At 47.5% G+C, this 21,255-nt stretch overlaps 1 protein-coding gene across 1 annotated transcript in view; it reads right to left on the bottom strand.

The window, feature by feature from the left end:
• RIMBP2 (RIMS binding protein 2) overlaps window positions 1-21,255 on the bottom strand; it is a 1,257,287-nt gene that overhangs the window by 1,212,605 nt on the left and 23,427 nt on the right. The gene's annotated exons all lie outside the window — the stretch shown is intronic.

Here is a 21,255-nt window from a genome sequence, read left to right as displayed (position 1 = left end):
GACTCTCATGGGGTGAAGCATCAGTGCCTAGAAGACCAGCGGATGAAACAGTGACTCCCAGGGTCTCATGGGGTGAAGCAGTGGTGCCTAGAAGACCAGTGGATGAAGTGGTGACTCCCAGGCTCTCGTGGGATGAAGTAGTGGTACCTCGAAGACCAGTGGATGAAGTAGTGACTCCCAAGCTCTCAAGGGGTGAAGCAGTGGTGCCTCGAAGATCAGTGGATGAAGTAGTGACTCCCAGGCTCTCATGAGGTGAAGCAGTGGTGCTTAGAAGACCAGTGGATAAAGTAGTGACTCCAAGGTTCTCAAGGGGTGAAGAAGTGGTGCCTAGAAGACCAGTGGATGAAGTAGTGACTTCCAGGGTCTCAAGGGGTGAAACAGTGGTGCCTAGAAGACAAGTGGATGACGTAGTGACTCCCAGGCTCTCATGAGGTGAAGCAGTGGTGCTTAGAAGACCAGTGGATAAAGTAGTGACTCCAAGGTTCTCAAGGGGTGAAGAAGTGGTGCCTAGAAGACCAGTGGATGAAGTAGTGACTTCCAGGGTCTCATGGGATGAAACAGTGCCTAGAAGACCAGTGGATGAAATAGTGACTCCCAGGGTCTCATGGGATGAAGTAGTTGTGGCTAGAACCACGGTGGATGAGGTAGCGGCTCCCAGGCTGTGGTGTGATGAAGTACTGTCTACTACCAGAATTCCAGTGATTGCAGTAGCCCTGTTGAATCATACCCTGCCAGGCTGTTAATCTTGAAGTACTCGCTGCCAGGCTATGATGGTAGAAGTACTCAATGCCAGGCTATGATGGTTGAAGTACTCCCCATCAGGCTATGATGGTTGAAGTACTCCTCGCTAGACTATGATGGTTGAAGTACCCCCTGCCAATCTAAGATGGATGAAGTACTCTCTGTGAGGCTATGATGATTGAAGTACTCCCTGCCAGGCTGCAAAGTTTGAAGTATTCCTGCCAGGCTATGATGGTTGAAGTACTCAATGCCAGGCTATGATGGTTGAAGTACTCCCTGCCAGTCTGTGAAGCTTGATGGACTCTCTGCCAGGCTGTGATAGGTAGAAGTACTCTCTGCCAGGCTGTGATGGTTGACGTACTCTCTGCCAGGCAGTGATGGATTGAAGTACTCCCTGCCAGTGAGTGATGGAAGAAGTACTCCCTGCCAGGCTGTGATGGGTTAAGTACTACTTGCCAGGCTATGATGGCTGAAGTACTCCTTGCCAGGCTATGGTGGCTGAAGTACTCCCTTCCAGGCTATGATGGTTGGAGTACTCTTTGCCAGGCTATGATGGTGGACGCATTTTCTGTCAGGCTGTGATGCTTGAAATACTCTCTTCCAGGCTATGATGGTTGAGATACTCTCTTCTAGTGTGTGATGGTTGAAGTACTATCAGCCAGGCTATGATGGTTGAAGTACTTACTGCCCAGCTATGATGGATGAAGTTATCTCTGCCAGGCTATGATGGTTGAAGAACTCCTTGCCCGGGTATGATGGATCAAGTACTCCCTGCCAGGCTATTATGAGTCAAAGTACTCTCTGCCAGGCTGTGAAGTACTCCTTTCCAGGCTATGATGGATGAAGTACTCCTTGCTCGGGTATGATGGATCAAGTACTCCCTGCCAGGCTATGATGAGTCGAAGTACTCTGCCAGGCTGTGAAGTACTCCTTACCAGGCTATGATGGTTGATGTACTAATTGCCAGGCTGCAATGGGTTGAAGTGCTGCTACCAGACTGTGATGGTTGAAGTACCCTGTGCCAGGCTATGATGGTTGAAGTACTCCTTGCCCGGCTACGATGGTAGAAGTACTCCCTGCCAGGCTATGATTGTTGAAGTACTCCCTGCCAGACTATGATGGATGAAGGACTCTCTGCCAGGCTGCAATGGGTTGCAGTACTCTCTGCCAGGCTATGATGGTTGAAGCACTCCCTGGCAGGCTATGATGGATGAAGTAGTAACTGCCAGACTGCAATGGGTTGAAGGTGCTGCTGTCAGGCTGTGATGGTTGAAGTACCCTTTTCCAGGCTTTGATGGTTGAAGTACTCCCTGCCCAGCTATGATGGATGAAGTACTCCCTGGCCAGCTATGATGTTTGAAGTACTCCCTGAGAGGCTATGATGGTTGAAGTACTGCCAGGCTGCAATGGGTTGAAGGTGCTGCTCCCAGGCTGTGATGGTGGAAGTACCCTTCGCCAGGCTATGATGGTTGAAGTACTCCCTGCCCGGCTATGATGAAGTACTCCCTGCCAGGCTATGATGGTTGAAGTAGTAACTGCCAGGCTGCAATGGGTTGAAGGTGCTGCTGCCAGGCTGTGATGGTTGAAGTATCCTTTCCAGGCTATGATGGTTGAAGGACTCCCTGCCCAGCTATGATGGATAAAGTACTCCTTGGCCGGCTATGATGGTTGAAGTACTCGCTGCCAGGCTAGGATGGTTGAAGTACTCCCTGAGAGGCTATGATGGTTGAAGTACTGCCAGACTGCAATGGGTTGAAGGTGCTGCTGCCAGGCTGTGATGGTTGAAGTACCCTTTATCAGGCTATGATGGTTGAAGTATTCTCTGCCCGGCTATGATGAAGTACTCCCTGCCTGGTTATGATGGTTGAAGTACTCACCGCCAGGCTATGATAGTTGAAGTACTCCCTGACAGACTATGATGGTTTCTGTACCTCCTGCCAGGCTATAGTGGTTGAAGTATTCTCTGCCAGGCTGCGATGTGTTGATGCAGAAGCTGCCTCCAGAATCCCAGCGGTTGAAGAAGTATCTGCCAGGCTGCGACGGGCTGCAGTACCCCCTGCTAGGGTGCGAGGTGGTGCTGCCAGGCTGCGGTTGCGCGCAATACCCCCTGCCAGGTTGCGGTGGCACACGGTACCCCCTGCCAGGTTGCGGTGGCACACAGTACCCCCTGCCAGGTTGCGGTGGCACACAGTACCCCCTGCCAGACCGCGGTGGCACACAGTACCCGCTGCCAGGCTGTGGCGGCACGCAGTACCCCCTGCCAGACTGCGGTGGCACACAGTACCCCCTGCCAGGCTGCGGTGGCACGCAGTACCCCCTGCTTGGCTCCACTCTCCCGCGTCCGGTGCTCTCAGCGCTGCGTGAGCCGGAGAGGTGGATGGCACGGTCCCCTCGTGCAACGCTCCTGCCGCCCCGGCAGTGGCTCTGAGTAATGCGCCCTTGTCCTCCGAGGGGGGTTAATGCTGCTCCGATGACAGTCAGATGGAATTAGAGCCGGGGGAGGCGCGCGCTGGCACCACACGTGGGCGTGGACACGCGCAAAGACGCCCATCTGTGGGCCGGTGTGCGGGGAGGGTGGCCTCTATGGGCACCAGATTCCACGAGGACTGGAAGCTGGGAGCAGGGCAACATAGGACCAGAACCTACGGCTGAGGGTGGCCTCTGTGGGCACCACAAGAGTCCACGAGGACTGCAGGGCGAGAGGAGGGCAACATAGGACCAGAACCTACGGCTGAGGGTGGCCTCTGTGGGCACCAGATTCCACGAGGACTGGAAGCTGGGAGCAGGGCAACATAGGACCAGAACCTACGGCTGAGGGTGGCCTCTGTGGGCACCACAAGAGTCCACGAGGACTGGAGGGCGAGAGGAGGGCAACCAAGGGCCAGAACCTACGGCTGAGGGTGGCCTCTGTGGGCACCAGATTCCACGAGGACAGGGGGTGAGAGCAGGGCAATCAAGGACCAGAAACCACCGATATGTGTGTATGATGGGTGCGAACAGGGGCGCAGCGAATGTGTCATTGTCCCTGGTACAAATGCAGCAATATCTCATCCCTTCATCTTTAGGAATCATGTTTTTTAGTTGGGAAATTTGTGATTCACACCCCCGAACCTCACTGATTAAGCTACGCCCCTAGCCATATCAGCTGGATGCGTACATAAGAACATCAGTGCACATTGTTAAACAAATCTATCATAATCTAAAATAGTTCACAATTTTTAAAATACCTTTCTTTATATTCGTAATTTTGTCTTAGGTGTCTGTGATAGACAAGGAAATCTCATTACAACTTCGTCAGTGCTCTTCGTCCCAGTCATTACACTACGAGGTGACCTCGCCCCCAGAGCGCCGCAGACTAGCACGTTTAGTCCTTTAACTATGTCTATGACATTTAGGGGCGGCTCCTCCGTTAGGGCGTAGGAGCGTCGCACTCGCGCCAGCAGCAGCAGCTGCAAAACTTTTACAAGAAATTGATAATAAACTGAGTTTATTATTGTTTTCTTTTAAAGGGGCGGGCCACGGGGTGACGAGCAGTGATGGGGAGTGCACAGCACTCCCCCTCAGAGCGTATTTGTGTGTTTGGCCGGCCGGTGTACTATCCAAACTGGATTATGCCAATGGCCTCTACCATGGATCATCTCTATTATGAAAAAACAACAACGTATTCAGACCTCCGCTGCCAGGCTACTATTACATGTAAAGCCACAAGCCCACATCTCGCCTGACTTGAGAACACTACACTGGTTACCCGTTGCCAGAAGATGCACCTTCAAGCTGCTTTGATTCACCCACAAAGCTAGACATGGAACAGGACCGCTTTTTATCAGAAACAAAATAACCAAATACATTCAACAAAGAAACCTCCGCCCAAGATTGGCACCCCGCCTTAGAACACCACCATACAAGAAAAAGACAATAGGTGGTACATCCTTCTCCGTTCAAGCAGCCAAACTATGGAATTCATTACCTCCAACTATAAGAGCCACAGATAACTATCTTGTCTTCAGAAAACTACTCAAGAGTTGTCTCTTTCCTTCATAACCACTATATTCAAACAACTATGGACTGTATATGCCTATGCTGATAAATATTTTTTCTGATTATGTGTATATTCTAGTTATATATAGTTCTTTAGAAAATATGTATCGCTACTACGGCATAACAATAAACTACACACACACTCTTTAAACCTGTTTAACTAAGTATATTTACTTATGGTTTAAATTTGTATACGTATGTGCATATATGTGTGCATATATGTGTGTATTCATGTGTGTATGTATGTGTGTGTGTGTGTGTGTGTGTGTATATATATATATATATGTGTATGTTATTCTATGCATAACATGTTCATAGGTCATTGCATAACTCCTAGATAAGTTGTTATACTAGATACTTGTGAATCCCTGCTCTCATCTTAAATCACACTTATCTACCCATCACCATATGTCATGTCTCTATCAATATATCCTCCATTCCCACTCTGACTCATCCCCAATCAATTCTACTAGTTTCATCTCCTAAATAACTCTGCCTAAGCTCTTCCCTCCGCTTCCATATCTAACTCACCAAACCTCACTCTACTACCATGACCTCCCAAACAACCCTACTAAATTCACCCTCAGTTATCTCACCCTGCTACTATGATCTCCCTAACCCCTTCCACAGCCTCGTCCCTCCTCCACCCTCCTTTACTCGTCCCAAGCCTAAATCCTATTACAGTAAACTCACAATTAACACTTCTGGATTCCTCCCTCCTCCACCGCTCCATTACTCCAGTCAATCCAACTAACAAACTCACATATCCACAGCTCAAATTAACTCATAATAATACTAAAACTGTACTCATATTTCCCTATACTTATCCACCACTAATTTTTGTTGGGTCCTAGAGTAGCGTGCTACTCGCCAAAAAGCACTTTTCCGCTTCATTCAGGGTAGTAAGCGCTATATAAATACAATTACAATACAATACAATATTCAGGGAGAAGGGAGAGACAGGCCCTGTGTGCGAGAGGAGGTGGGGGCCCTACGGCGGACAGAGCTCCAGAAGGAGGGTGGGACAGAGCCCCGGGTGCCTCCGGGGGGACCTGGTGTGGGAGAGGAGGTGGGGGCCCTGCGGGGGACAGAGCCCCAGGAGGAGGGTGGGACAGAGCACCGGGTGCCTCCAGGGGTGGCCCGGTGTGGAAGAGGAGGTGGGGGCCTGTGGGGGACAGAGCCCCAGGAGGAGGCCGGGACAGAGCCCCAGGAGGAGGCCGGGGCAGAGCCCTGGGTGCTTCCAGGGGGGCCCGGTGTGGGAGTGGACCGGGGAGGGGGGCGCGGAGAGGAAGGAGGGTGGAAGGCAAGGGACAGCGAGAGAACACAAAATAATGGAAAATACGAGCGAAACGGAGCGTGGAAGCCGAGGGACAAAGAGGCCAGTGAGAGAGAAAGAAAAATCAAGGCAAAGAAAAGGAAACTGAGAATGACAGAGTTAGAAGTTATAAAGAACAAAGGATGAGAGCGAGGAAGATAAAAGAGAAAGGAAACAGGGAACAATGAGGAAACAGGAACTAAATTCAATGAGGTAAGGAGAGAGAGGTCTGGAGGGAGTGAAAGAGGACAGAGGTGGACAAAGAAGTAAAGAAAACAAGGCCAGGGAGAATGAATAAATGAAACAGCAGAAAGAAAGAATTAAAAGAAAGGACTGAGGGGGAGGTGGGAGTAAGGAAGACCGGGAGGGAGAGAGAGAAAGGGCAAGCAGCTGTGAAGGAATGTATCAGTGCAAGGGATGGAGCAAGAGGGAGGGCTGTGGGTGACTATGAAGAGGAGATGAGCAGGGGGCGTGGCCTCAAGAGAGCAGGAAGTGGACGGACACAGAGTGACGGGGAGTACTGAGTGTCCACAGCAAGGTGAAGAAAGAGACAAGGGTGAGTGAGCATGCGGCGGGGTGAGTGAACCTGGGGGTGGCGTGAGTGAGCAACGGGGCGGGGTGAGTCAGCATGGGACGGGGTGAGTGAGCATGGGAGCTGGGTGAGTGAGCATGGGGCAGGGTGAGTGAGTGTGGCGGTGGCAGGGTGATTGAGAGTGGGGACTAGGTGAGTGAGTGTAGGGTGGGGTGAGTGAGTGTGGGGGCAGGGTGAGTGAGCATGGGAGTGGGGTGAGTGAGCGTGGGGCAGGGTGAGTGAGTGCGGTGATGGTAGGGTGAGTGAGAGTGGGGGCTAGGTGAGTGAGCGTGGGAGCGGAGTGAGTGAGTGGGGTGAGTGAGCATGGGGCGGGGTGAGTGAGTGTGGTGGTGGCGGAATGAGTGAGACAGGGAGCTAGATGAGTGAGCATGGGGTCGGGCTGAGTGAGCATGGCGCGGGGTGAGTGAACGTGGGGGTGGGGTGAGCGAGCAAGGGGGTGGGGTGAGTGAGCGTGGGGCAGGGTGAGTGAACATGGGGGTGGGGTAAGTGAGCAAGCGGGCAGGGTGAGTGAGCATGGGGCAGGGTGAGTGAACCTGGGGGTGGCGTGAGTGAGCAAGGGGGCGGGGTGAGTGAGCATGGGGTGGGGTGAGTGACCGCGGGGGTGGGGTGAGTGAGCATGGGGGCGGTGTCAGTAAGGGCAGGGCGGGGTCAAAGGCGTAACTAAAAAAACAAACTATTCTGCAACTTTTTTTGGTCTTTCACCTTCAGGTAACTACATATAAAATAACACACAGTTTAAATGAAAATTAAATGCAAGTTATGTTAATCAGTGGGAAATGCACTATCAGACATTATGAACCTCTCTTAGTTAATGCACTGCACCAGAGAGACACCGAATTGACTCCTGGTTGGTGCAGTGCAGAATAGTGACTTGTGCTTGTTTAGTGCCACAAGGTCCCAGTCTCTGACAGAAAGCGCTGTGGACACGTAAGTCATTATTTTAAACTTGCATTGCACACAGTATAAGATAGGCTGCTATACAATGGTTTATGATCAAAAAAGTGATTCCAAAATATCGATTTTAATGATACCCAGACTGCACATAGTGCACATTTTTTATAACTGTCCTTTAAAAGCACGCACTTCACAGTTCAGCTGGCTACTCCCTGCACTATCACCAAAAAAGAATACATCTGTATTATCAGGAAGCTTCTAGTAATTCCATCACTTAAAGCCAGTACCCTTCCAACCACCCTTTACATTTGCAGATTCACCACTTGTGCACATTCTCATTTCTTTCAGGCAAGCAGGCACCCTGGCAGGAAGACTCGTTTAGCTGTCTGCCCCTTCCTTGTTTTCACGGCACAAAAGACTCCCTGCTTTACACTTCAGCTGAAGCATCTTAAAAATGAACTATTTCAGGACAGTTATGTTTTCACAAAAAGTAGGGAACTGGTTTTCTAAAAAAAAATAATTGCTTAGACTCTCCTTCTGCGACCAGTGATGCGGTCGATGGAGAGATGGGTGGGCAGGTCTCCAGAGAGACAGCTCAAGGAAAAACACAAGTCAAGGTAAAAAAGGTAAAGAGAGAGACAGATATAAATGAAGAGGGCGAGAGTTGGGGGAAACACCAACTTTTGAAAGGGAAAAGAGACAGAGAGGGAGGTGAGAGGAGTGCTGGGAGACTCACCTGTGAGAGAATGCAAGAGAAGTAAGTCACATGCAAAATGGGTGAGGGATGCAGGGGGCGATGAGGTACTGTGCAGGATGGGTGAAAACTAAATGGAGGCAAACATGAGGTATACAGGATGGATGTGAACAAAACTGGGTGCAATAATGAGGTACTGTACAGGATGGGTGTGCACAGAACTGGAGGCAATGATGAGGTACTTTACAGAAGGGTGGGAACAAAACTGAGGGCAATAATGTGGTACTGTACCAGATGAGTGCTCACTGTGCCACTGGGACCAAGATACACCCGACTGAAGAGCCCCAATCAAGGAGAAACCATCTTGGGTTGCTCGTGTTCCAGTTCAGAGGAGACCTGGTTTGGCACTTCGGGCTGTACTGTTTCTATTGGAGCAGGGTCAAGACTGATTTGCATATGGCTGGGTCTGAACTGAGGCGGCATGGAGGTCAAAAGAACAACAGGCTGGAATTCAAGACCTATTGCAAGCATCCTCCCATATGCGCCTTTTGTGTGCTTGGTTTAACAACCTAAGTGGCCAAGGACATGCCCAGACGTGGGTCCCGTGCTCACTGTGCCACTCAAACCAAGCTACACCCGACTGAAGAGCCCCAATCAGAGAGAAACTGGTCTTGTGTTGCTTGGGTTCTGCTTCAGGGAGGACTGTTCGTAGTGGAGCAGGTTCTAGATAGATTTGCATATGGCTGGATCAAAACAGAGGTTATTATGCATGGCATGGATGCCGGGGAAGAAGGCCGCTAGCATGCAGAGCTTTGCGTCATGATGGAGTGTCCCTCGGCCGATTCCGTAGATGGTATACAAAAGTGTGCAATGAGGAGAATGCTGGCAAACTTCTGGAGGTTAGCAGGATGCCTACCTCTTATGTTTCAGCGGCCCAGGTCATATATATGATGCGTCTCCCACTCCTGGTCTCTGTGAGAGAAGCAATGGGCATTTTGGGAGATTTAAACATGCCCTGCTCAGAATGCTAAGGCCCTCTCGTGCAATTTTCTTCCAGAAATGTAGAGTGCTCTTATTCTTGGAGGTTTTTATGAACAGGGTCCGTGCATCTAAATAATTTATGTTTTTGGAGCTTCTGCTACAGTTTGTAAATTTTTCCTCCTCACCGGTTAATTTTTAATATACCTCTCTCCAGAGGGACTAGAATTTCTTCTGCACACAGAGTTTATGTGGACAGATCAAGGAAGCTGAAATTCTTTACAAAAACGTCCCCCTCCGTGTCTGTGCCTTCAATAGTTCAATAATGGTTTCACAGGGTACCAACAACATGCTGCCTACGGGCATTCCTAGACCTACATCTTCATCCTGAGCTCCTTTAAAGGCTCAGGAACCGATTGCAAGGCTGGCGGTCATTATGCCACCAGCCTCGCAGTGACAGTCGGACCACCTCTCTCCAGGTGGTCCGACCGCCATATTACAACCCTGGTGATTCCGGACGGGGTGACGGCAGTTGGAGTTGTGGTCCGCCACAGCGGCACCGGGTTCTGCTCTGCAGACAATGCGCACTTTGAGGGTGCTGTTGTGGTACAGTATTGGCCTTGACTTCTTCAAGGGGGCCGAGACCAATACTGTAGCACTGTTCTTGCCGGACTGACCGGCGGGAATATCGTAATACAACTGGTGGGGAGGCCGCAGGTATGACGGCAGCCTCCTCCCCGTGGCTTTGGCGGTCAGCTCAGTCTGACCACCGAAGTCGTAATCAGGTCCTCAGATTGTTCCCTTTGCAAAAAAGGCTTAAACATGATCTTCCTTCCTCAAAGAAGCCATTGTCACCTACTTCTGTTGAAATTTTATTTGCTGAAATAAGGGCTTTAGAGCCTTTGTTGAAGAAACTAATAAACGTATCCAGCATTTAGATGGCAAATGGTCTGTTACGGAAGCAAGGGCTTCTTCTGTAAAACAGAGTGAAAAGCAAGATGGAGCAAATAAAATTGCCTCTATGGAAAAGGGGATATTCCTTTTAAAGCAACATTCGGAGGACTTGAAAATAGAAGTAGAGGCAATGACCTATGTATTTATGGCCTTGCCTAAGGAAATGAAGGTAAATATCCAGTATATTGGTTACCGCAATTACTAGAATTACCACTGTCTACGTCATTGAACATTCAGAGAGCGCACTGACCTGGGCAATGTCCAACTTCCACTTCCTCTCTCCCTAAATCTAGCAGAGTTATTGTCCCATTTCCGGAGTTCACAGATCTCCTAAAAGTTCTCAATGCTGCAAAATCCAAAAAGCAATTACTTTGCTCAGGGAAGAAGATTTCCATCACTCAAGATGTTTCTGAGGCTACTGCAAATAGGCTAAAGGAATTTCTTGAGTTTCATCCAGCTGTTCGCTGAGTTTACTCCATCCATGCTCATTCAAAGTGACATATCAAGGCAAGTCACCTATGATGACCCTGTAAATCTCAGGTAATTTGTACAAGCTCACGCAATTGATACCGTCAATACAGCGGGACCTTCTAAACGTTAATATCTATGGTTAATACGGCCTATAACATGGTTGTTTTATTTACCTCTGCTTTAAGATCCAAATGATTACTCCATACATTATTTGGTTTTCAATGTTCTCAAAGTATTATTGCTGTAAAGTAACTCTTTCTCCTCTTGTGTTTTATCATTTCCAAGACGGGGTTTTGCATATGTCTTTGTCTCCTCAAATATTTGTCATTTGATCCATAGTCGTCGTGTCTTGCTCCCCGGATGTGCCATCTTAATTCTGTGCTGTCACTAACCCACTTTTTAATCAACTAATCAAGGTTTGTTGTTTCAGTCATAATTTCTTTGATATGCACTTCTCTCTATCTCATTTCCCTTATTCTCTTTCTTTCCTTCATCTTTATATTCCTTTTTTCTGTTTCCACTGCTCCAAACGTGCCTTTTCCTTTGGATTATTTCCTCCATGGAGTGTTTCTGCTTCGTTCTTTTGTTCATTTCTATGTGTTTTTGATGACCTCTTGAGTGGTTTATCTCTCATTCTAAAACATATTTCAGAGTACTCTCATGGAACGGAATATGATAAAACTTATTTTGTTTTAGGGGTGACTGCATTTGGATTATGGATCACTTTTTTAGTTGGCAGTCTTCTGTTAATATCCCTCATGGAATGCATAAACATTTCCTTTCCACTATATCCCAAAGGGCCCTGATTGACACTTGGGGACTTTGTAATCTGACTTCAAGAGAAATCACATGGATCACTCACTAGATTAGACCACTTTATTACCAACCAATTATCCTAAAGCATGGCTGATACTAGTATTGGTGCCATTTCCCCTGATCATGCAATGGTGGTTCCTGTACTGGACTTGGCCCCTCATACTATCAAATCGGATAGTTGGAGGTTAACAATTCTTAACTAAAATATACACAACTCTTCCCTTCCTTTGTATCCTTTATCTCCGAAATTTTCAAGGTTCACAATGACCCCGTAACTTCACCGCTGCTCCAAAAGGATACTTTAAAGGCAGCTGCCCGAAGATTAATGATTAAGTACGTATCACTGAAAAAGTACATGCAACAGAAATGACATGAAGCATAACTCTTCTCTATCAAAACTTTAGAAAATCTGTTTTATTCTTCTAAATCTGAAGATACCCGAGAAAATTAGCTGAAAGCCAAATTACATTTTGATGAATTATCCACAAAAAATACCTTTTCTATATTACTTAAAAGTAGTGCTAACTAATATGGTAGAAGTAATAAAGTAGGGGAAATAATAGCCAATGATCTGAAAATTAGGAAACAATGTTTCCATGATGATTCTGTGCATAACTGTAAAGATATTTCATTGTTTAATGCTAAGGGTATTTTAAAGGAGTTTGTTAATTTTTACACTGAACTTCATACTCCAGAGACTACATCTCAAAAAGCTGATATTGATTCCTATTTATAAAAATCTCCAAAACTATGTTTGTTGATTTTGATTTCTGTCTTCTAGAAGATGCTATTTCTTCCCAAGAAATATTTAATGCACTTTCTTTGCTTAAAAAGTGTAAAAAGCCCAGACAGGATGGTTTTCTGGTTGAATTCTTTGTTCAATTTTCTAATTTGTATTCATATTTTTAAAAGTATTTTTTTTATCTAATTATGGGAGGCCTATAGGTGTGTTCCAAGAGGCTATCATTTACCTTATTCACAAAGAAGTTAAACAGCCCTCTCAAAGTACACATTAAGGACCAATTTCTCTTGCAAATGTTGATTATAATTTTTTTGCCAAAGTATTAGTGATACAGTTCGAACTTTTGATTCTAAAATGTTTGCCAAATTATTGGTGATTCAGTTCAAACCTTTTTTTTATCACAGTTAAATGGGAAAGAACAAACCAGTTTTATAAAAGGCAGATTGGCCTCGGACAACAAAAGGCTATTTTTTAATGTCCTGAGCAAATCCTTACTTGTCGTTATCCTCTAGCAGCAATAACAATTGACGCAGAAAAAGCTTTTGATAGGATAAATTGGGCTTTTTAGTTCAGCCTTTAATTTGGCATGGTTTTGCCATTAAAATGATTTAATTGATTTCTTTGTTATATACCTCTCCGAAAGCCTGTTCCTGTAATTGGAAAGACTTCCTCTTATTTTGCTCTTCAGCGCGGGGTACGTCAATGTTGTCCTTTATTACCATTATGACTTGTCCGGGTACTTTAGGCTTTTTGTTCTCGTATTCAGCATAAGCCATCAATTTCAGGTTTTTGTAACAGAGAAAGCCATTTGAAATTATTGCCATATTTAGATGATATTCTCTTTTTTTTTATCTTCGATCCGGGTAACTCCAAATCAGCCATACTAGCAGAAATTTCATTTTCATCTATATCAGGGAAGAAAACTAATTCTGTCAAAACTGACATGTCCTCCTAAATAAATACTGCCAACATTAATGTAGAGAAACTGGTGCTTAAATCTTTCACATCACAGGAAGGTATTTCCCTTTTCCCTCCTTCTCTTGTGACTTCTCCGCTTTTTAAGCATATTTGTGTATTACTACAATCCTGCTGTTGCACTGATAAGACTCATTGTGATACTTTTTTGCACAGCCTTATATGGCATAATAATCTCATTATACACAATGATAAAATACTCTACTGGAGATCCTGAAGACAGAGAAATACTATTAAGGTTGCTAATTTTTTACGATAATGATCGTATTTCATTCCCTCAATTTCAGAAGTCCTTTCAGAGTCCTAATACATTCCAGACTCGATTTTGATAAATATACTGTTACATGTTTCCTTCCCTAGTGGATAATGCTTTTATGTATTCCAACAGATTAAAAATGAATAGTTTTTAGTTATTTTCTTGATGATAGTACCGAAACAATTTCAGACACAATATGTACATTATCAAAAAATGTAAAAGTACAATAAACTCTCTAATATTCTCTCTCTAATCTTCTCTCCCAGTCTATATAGGTTATATCTGTTACTAAACTGTTTGTCTAGATACAATATGTCTAATTTGTTGCCGCAATGGGCTCTATTTATTTATTGCTAAAGTCTACACTCCTTACGATCAACTGTTGGTTGCTTTCCCTCCCCTTGTCACCTGCACCCCAGAAAATTGGAAAATATTTTAAAAAGCTTCATATTAATTGAAGTTTAGCTGCAGTTTGGTCTAAATATATCTGATTTGTCGATGTTGTTTTCATTTCCTCCAATATTCATGATATATTGTATTTTTTTGTTTTTATGAGGAAATGTATGGTTCAATACCTTTTCTGTTACTCAATAAAGATTTTTTGAAAGAACAAACTGCGATAACATGGAGGGAAAAAGAACAACGGTCTGAAATGGAGCGATTGCCAGTGATTAGACTTATTGGAAGCTTGCTCCCATCACCTTTCGTGTGTTTCATTTAACACCTTATGTGGCCAAGGGAATGCCCATATTAGCGTTTCATGTTCACTGTGCCACTGGAACCAAACTACATCCAAATGAACCAAGCGAATTCCACCGTTCAACATCTGTCCTGGCACATTTCTGTAAATTTTGAATCTGTCCATGCGTACAGATAGAGTCTGCTAAAACTAGAGGGCAACACATTTTCATCTCCACCAGTGCAGGGTTATTTGGCAGCCTTTACTAGAAGGAAATGTAATTAACACTGCATGTGTTACGTGGCAATGTTCATGCTGAGCATGGTGTTCTATCACATTCCAGTTAGATAACTAGGAGCCTGGTGTCCAAACACACAAACGCAAACCAGGAAGTGTAGTTTCCTAGGCTCATATGCAGTGCTTAATTTCACATGATAGCAGCAAGCAGGGGAGGGGGAAATATTTTTGGGGTCCAACAGCTATTCTTCAACATCAAACTATGACCCAGAGTAAGAAAGAGAAAAACACAAAAAGCGGGAGCATAAAGGGAGGAGAGACAAAAAACTATGACGGAGAAACCATTTCTGCAGCATTTTAATCTTCAACATATTTAATATTGTTGGGCAACACATGGCTTGAACTAGCAAAAAAGAATAATATAATTCAAAGCTGTTCCAAACAGGGCCCCCCAAAATATTTAGAATGACACTTCCGTCAATATCTGGGGAGACACCAGCAGCGAAGAAGAACCCGGAAGAAGCCATCTGTAGATGGACAAGGTGGTCAAAGCTTTGAAGCAGTTAGCCATATCAAACACATCGGACAGATCCAGGAGTGTCTTACGGTGTACGAGACCTGCCAATTCACATGATGCCACCGTGTGACACCCTATATCAGCTCCCATCACACGGTCACCCAGTGAGCAGCGGATATCACACAGTGGCAGAGAAAACAACCTGCAAACTACTGTAAACAGTGGTTTTCAGCTCGCTTTCAGAGGCTTTGAACTGACGGCATCCATTAATGGGAGTGAAAATACCCCAAGACATCGGCAGCAGCCTCAGCAAACCTTTTCTGTTTTGGAGAAGTGGGTTTGGGGGGCGGCGTAGGGTCAAAGGTGCCATTTAGTTACTTCTTGGCATAAGGCACCGCCCCCTCCAAGGACCCGTCCCCGCCTCACACAATAAGAATTTTATTCATGCTGACAGGTCTGTAGGAGGCTGGCCTGGCTTGTAGTGGGTACCAAGGGGTACTTACACTCTGTACCAGGTCCAGTTATCCCTTATTAGTGTAGAAGAGGTGTTTCTAGCAGCTTAGGCTGATAGAAAAGGGTAGCTTAGCAGAGCAGCTTAGGCTGAACTAGGAGACATGCAAAGCTCTTACTATACCACTGGTGTCATATGCACAATATCATAAGAAAACACAATACACAGATATACTAAAAATAAAGGTACTTTATTTTTATGACAATATGCCAAAAGTATCTCAGTGAGTACCCTCAGTATGAGGATAGGATATATACACAAGATATATGTACACAAACCAAAATTATGCAGATAATAGCAAAAGGAAGTAATGCAAGCAATGTAAAGTTACAGTAGATTGCAACAGGAGCACATAGGTAGAGGGGCAAAACAAACCATATACTCCAAAAGTGGAATGCGAACCACGAATGGACCCCAAACCTATGTGAGCTTGTAGAAGGTCACTGGGACTGTAAGAAAACAGTGAGGGTTAGAAAAATAGCCCACCCCAAGACCCTGAAAGGTAGGTGTAAAGTGCACCTACTACTCCCAGAGAGCACAGAAGTCGTGATAGGGGGATTCTGCAAGGAGAACAAACACCAGCAATGCAACAACAGTGGATTTCCGGACCTGAGTACCTGTAAGACAAGGGGACCAAGTCCAAGAGTCGCGACAGTGTCGAGAGTGGGCAGGAGCCCAGGAAATGCCAGCTGAGTGTGCAAGGAAGCTGCCACCGGGTGGAAGAAGCTTGGTGTTCTGCAAGAACGAAGAGGACTAGGAACTTCCCCTTTGGAGGAGGGGTGTCCCACGTCGTGAAGAAGCTTGCAGAGGTGTTCCCATGCAGAAAGACCACAAACAAGCCTTGCTAGCTGCAAGGGTTGCGGTTCGGGTTTTTGGATGCTGCTGTGGCCCAGGAGGGACCAGGATGTCGCCACTTGGATGAGGAGACAGAGGGGACACCCAGCAAGTCAGGGAGCCCTCACAGAAGCAGGCAGCACCCACAGAAGTACCTGAACAGGCACATAGAAGAAAAGTGAACTGGAGTCCACCAGAAGTCACAAAAGGGAGTCCCACGACGCCGGAGGACAACTCAGAAGGTTGTGCACTGCAGGTTAGAGTGTCAGGGACGCAGGCTTGGCTGTGCAAAAAGAAAATCCTGGAAGAGTGCACAGGAGCCGGAGCATCTGCAAATCATGTGGTACCCAGCAATGCTGTCTAGCGTGGGGAGGCAATGACTTACCTCCACCAAACTTGGACTGAAGAGTCACTGGACTGTGGGAGTCACTTGGACAGAGTTGCTGAGTTCCAGGGACCACTCTCATCGTGCTGAGAGGGGACCCAGAGGACCGGTGATGCAGTCTTTTTTTGCCTGCGGTTGCAGGGGGAAGATTCCGTCGACCCACGGGAGATTTCTTTAGAGCTCCTGGTGCAAGAAGGAGGCAGGCTACCCCCAGAGCATGCACCACCTGGAAACAGTCGAGAAAGCCGGCAGGATGAAGCGATACAAGGTTTCTAGTAGTCGTCTTGCTACTTTGTTGCGGTTTTGCAGGCGTCCTGAGCAGTCAGCGGTCGATCCTTTGGCAGAAGGTGAAGAGGGAGATGCAGAGGAACTGTAGTGAGCTCTTGCATTCATTATCTGGTGAGATCCCCAAAGCAGAGACCCTAAATAGCCAGAAAGGGAGGTTTGGCTACCTAGGAAGGAGGATTGGCTACCAAGAGAGGTAAGAGCCTATCAGAAGGAGCCTCTGACGTCACCTGCTGGCACTGGCCACTCAGAGCAGTACAGTGTGCCACATACACCTCTGTTTCCAAGATGGCAGAGGTCTGGGACACACTAGAGGAGCTCTGGGCACCTCCCCTGGGAGGTGCAGGTCAGGGGAGTGGTCACTCCCCTTTCCTTTGTCCAGTTTTGCGCCAGAGCAGGGCTGGGGGATCCCTGAACCGGTGTAGACTGGCTTATGCAGAGATGGGCACCATCTGTGTCCATAAAAGCATTTCCAGAGGCTGGGGGAGGCTACTCCTCCCCAGCCTTCACACCTATTTCCAAAGGGAGAGGGTGTTACACCCTCTCTCAGAAGAAGTCCTTTGTTCTGCCTTCCTGGGCCAGGGCTGCCTGGACCCCAGGAGGGCAGAAACCTGTCTGAGGGGTTGGCAGCAGCAGCAGCTGCAGTGGAGACCCCGGAAAGGCAGTTTGGTAGTACCCGGGTACTGTGCTAGAGACTCGGGGATCATGGAATTGTCTCCCCAATGCCAGAATGGCATTGGGGTGACAATTCCATGATCTTAGACATGTTACATGGCCATGTTCGGAGTTACCATTGTGACGCTGTACATAGGTAGTGACCTATGTACAGTGCACGTGTGTACTGGTGTCCCTGCACTCACAAAGTCCGGGGAATTTGCCCTGAACGATGTGGGGGCTCCTTGGCTAGTGCCAGGGTGCCCACACACTAAGTAACTTTGAACCCAACCTTCACCGGGTGAAGGTTAGACATATAGGTGACTTATAAGTTACTTAAGTGCAGTGGTAAATGGCTGTGAAATAACGTGAATGTTAGTTCACTCAGGCTGCACTGGCAGGCCTGTGTAAGAATTGTCAGAGCTCCCTATGGGTGGCAAAAGAAATGCTGCAGCCCATTGGGATCTCCTGGAACCCCAATACCCTGGGTACCTCAGTACCACATACTAGGGAATTATATGGGTGTACCAGTATGCCAATGTGAATTGGTGAAATTTAGTCACTAGCCTGTTAGTGACAATTTGGAAAGCAGAGAGAGCATAACCACTGAGGTTCTGATTAGCAGAGCCTCAGTGAGACAGTTAGTCACTACACAGGTAACACATACATATAGGTCACAAACTTATGAGCACTGGGGTCCTGGCTAGCAGGGTCCCAGTGACACATACACTAAAACAACATATATACAGTGAAATGTGGGGGTAACATGCCAGTCAATATGGTACTTTCCTACAAGGTCTGGTACAGGGAAAAGGGGGTGAGCCCGCCCCTTTGTGAACTGCCCCCATAATCTGCTTCCCTTCTGCAAACCCTTGGGGTGGGAAGTGAAGGCAGATTGGGCGTGTGTCTTCCAGTGGCTGGTTCCTATTGGTTAATCAGAGCTGGCCCTTACTAAGATAAGGCCTTGGGTGGGGGGATTCGGCGCCCTTGCTGATGCTAGTAAATAAAATGAGAAAGCATGGACCCCCTTTTGTGTTCACTGGTCAGTCCCTGGCTGAGCAGTGAATGGCCCCTGTACATAAACATCTCTGGACCTCCCCCAGACCACCTAAGACACCCATAGCTGTGCTGCCTCACGCTGATGAGGGTGTTGTTGGGGTGAGAGGATGAAGGGAAGGAAGAGGGCCAATGGGGTGTTAAAAGCATCTCCTACAGTATGTTAGTGAAGAACTGCTTTGAACTGGCAAATCTGACAGAGAAACAAGCGCGAAGGGACAGACAAGGCTGGAGCAAGACAAGAAGGGCGCTGCTGTTTGCATTACGTTAATGCACACAGATGTGTGCCCTCCTCTAGAGACTGGTGCCCTGGGCCAAAAGCCGCCCCTCTGGTGTAGTTAGAAGCGTTATATAGAGGTGCACCCCGCCTCCTGGTTACCTCAGGGCACTATACAAGCCACATGATGTGTCAGCTATTGTGGGAAAGTGGGTATTTTCCTGGGTACGGGGCATGGCCGGTGCCCAGTAATCCCTGCCCACTAAAACACTCACCCCCCTCACTACCCCGTGGTCTAGAATTGAGCCACGTCTGAATAAAACATTTTTAGAGTTTCCTGAAGCGCAGGTCAGCAGGGTCTGCACTTGAAATTGTACTGGCCTAAGTAACCCGGTGCGAAGTATCGCCAAGATACTCACTTGGGAGTGACAGTTGCTCTTTACAAACAATATAGTGAATCCAATTCAATGTAACTGCCCAGAGATTCCTTGTTAGGATGTAACGGGTTTTGCATGTGCACCTCAGGGGCATAATGTACCCCTGGAGCACATGTAGCTTCTGACCTTCAGGGCCCTGGACCCCACCCTTGAGAGGGACCCCTATTCAGCCGAAGGCTAATGAATATCTGTGGGATATGGGAGACTCAGGGGCCACACATTGCATTCTGTGGGGGGGGCATCATTTTGCATTCCGCCAGCAGAGCTGAGCTCACCGAGTGCCCACTGCAGCACAGGCATGGGCCACACACCGCAAGCTCAGACAGTGTGCACTTGCACTGTGTGGTCCATAACTGGGCTCCAGTGCGCAATCTTGGGCCGAAGTCAGCGGCATGGAGCTGCTGCTGCTGGCGCCAGATCCAGGCCTCCCACTGGCCCAGGAACAGGAGGCAGAGGGAGGCAGAGAGCCAGGCCGCTGGCAAGTGGCAACGGGGACCCTGAAGCTGACCTGGACCCAGGTAAGACCCTTGTTTCCCTTTCTCTTCTGCATGCACACTGCAGGACAGGCCAGTATACACAATGCCTGAAACTGCAGCTTTAGCTGCCCTGGCCTGAGTTCAAGCCAGGGCCGTGGGTAGCGAAAGCTGTCATTTCAGGCCTCTTGTGCACCGGCCTGCCCACGCCTCTTGTGCACCGGCTTGCCCTGTGTGCGGTTAGATAGCATGGGAGGGCAAAAAAACAACAGGCTGAACTGCATCAGGCCGGTGCACCAGAGGCCTGAAACGGCAGCTTTCACTGCTTATGGCCCTGTCCTGAATGCGCCCAATCTGGAAATCGCTAAGCAGGGTCAGGCTGGTTGTCCTGACTCTGCTTAGCGCTTCTGAGATCAGGCGCATTCAGGACAGGGTGCCACGAGGGGCAGGCGGCTCACAGAACCTTGCCTCTGTGGAATTACACTGAGTTTTAAATCAACTATGTAGAATTCTGCAGAGTGGAACCCCGTGAGCTCCGCCCACCCCTACTTTTCACCAAGTGGGCTGTGTTTACAGTGCAGAGAGCTTTAAACATACCCTCACGTCCAAGACAGCCAAGGAGGGGGCAATGCGGGATTTAAGCAGGAAGACTTCCCGAGACCCAGGGACAGCTTGGTTCTGACCCCCACCCTTCTTGTTCTGAGACCACCTTGGAAGGGTGGGTGAGTCTTGGGGAAAGAGACAGTTAAAGAAGCACAAAGCTAAGTACATTTTAAATGAAAAAAACTCTATGGGGACTACACACCTGCTCAAGCACCTGGATACCCTCACGAGTTATTAGTGCGCTATACAACCTGACATAACATAACCTAACATATCAAAACTAGGCCTGGGTGGAGTTCACGGAAATCTGCTACGTGGAACTCTGTGAATTGGCAAAAAAACTCTGCTGCGCTATACAGATTTCCGCAAGCAGTGGAGTTTGGGTAAGTCGCGCTGTTCGCATTGATTTTCGGTGCTGGAGTTTCTCCCGCACTGTAAAATCAACGCGAACGGTGTCACGCGGAGCATCAGAGGGCACTAACTTCTTTCTGCCACTTGAGTAGATTTTCTACTTCAGCAGCAGCTTCCTCTATGCGAGGGGCATCTTTCTCATCGCGAGCGGTCACAGCCTATCGCGACCGAATGCGGCCTACCGCTCTCGTTTAGAAATCGAACTCACGCTCGCCAAATTAGCGATTTCTCTCACTTGCGCTCACCAACTTAACACAGGTGAGCGTGTGAAAATACTCCGCTCCGTTTCACTTCGTAGAGTTTTTTTGGAACTCTGTGCGGAGTTGAGAAAACTCTGCGAACTCCACCAGCGGAACGAAATTCTTCCCCCACCCCTAAACATAACATAACATTTTATGTACAGTTGAAAACTACAAAAATTCCCCCTCAAAAACCAGCTCTGGGCCATGTGAACGTCACTCTGGTCTCCTGCGCCCCCTGGAGGTCGTCT

The sequence above is a fragment of the Pleurodeles waltl genome, chromosome 11 (genome assembly GCF_031143425.1).
Source record: "Pleurodeles waltl isolate 20211129_DDA chromosome 11, aPleWal1.hap1.20221129, whole genome shotgun sequence".
NCBI classification, from domain to species: domain Eukaryota; kingdom Metazoa; phylum Chordata; class Amphibia; order Caudata; family Salamandridae; genus Pleurodeles; species Pleurodeles waltl.
This window is presented reverse-complemented; position numbering and strand designations above follow the sequence as displayed.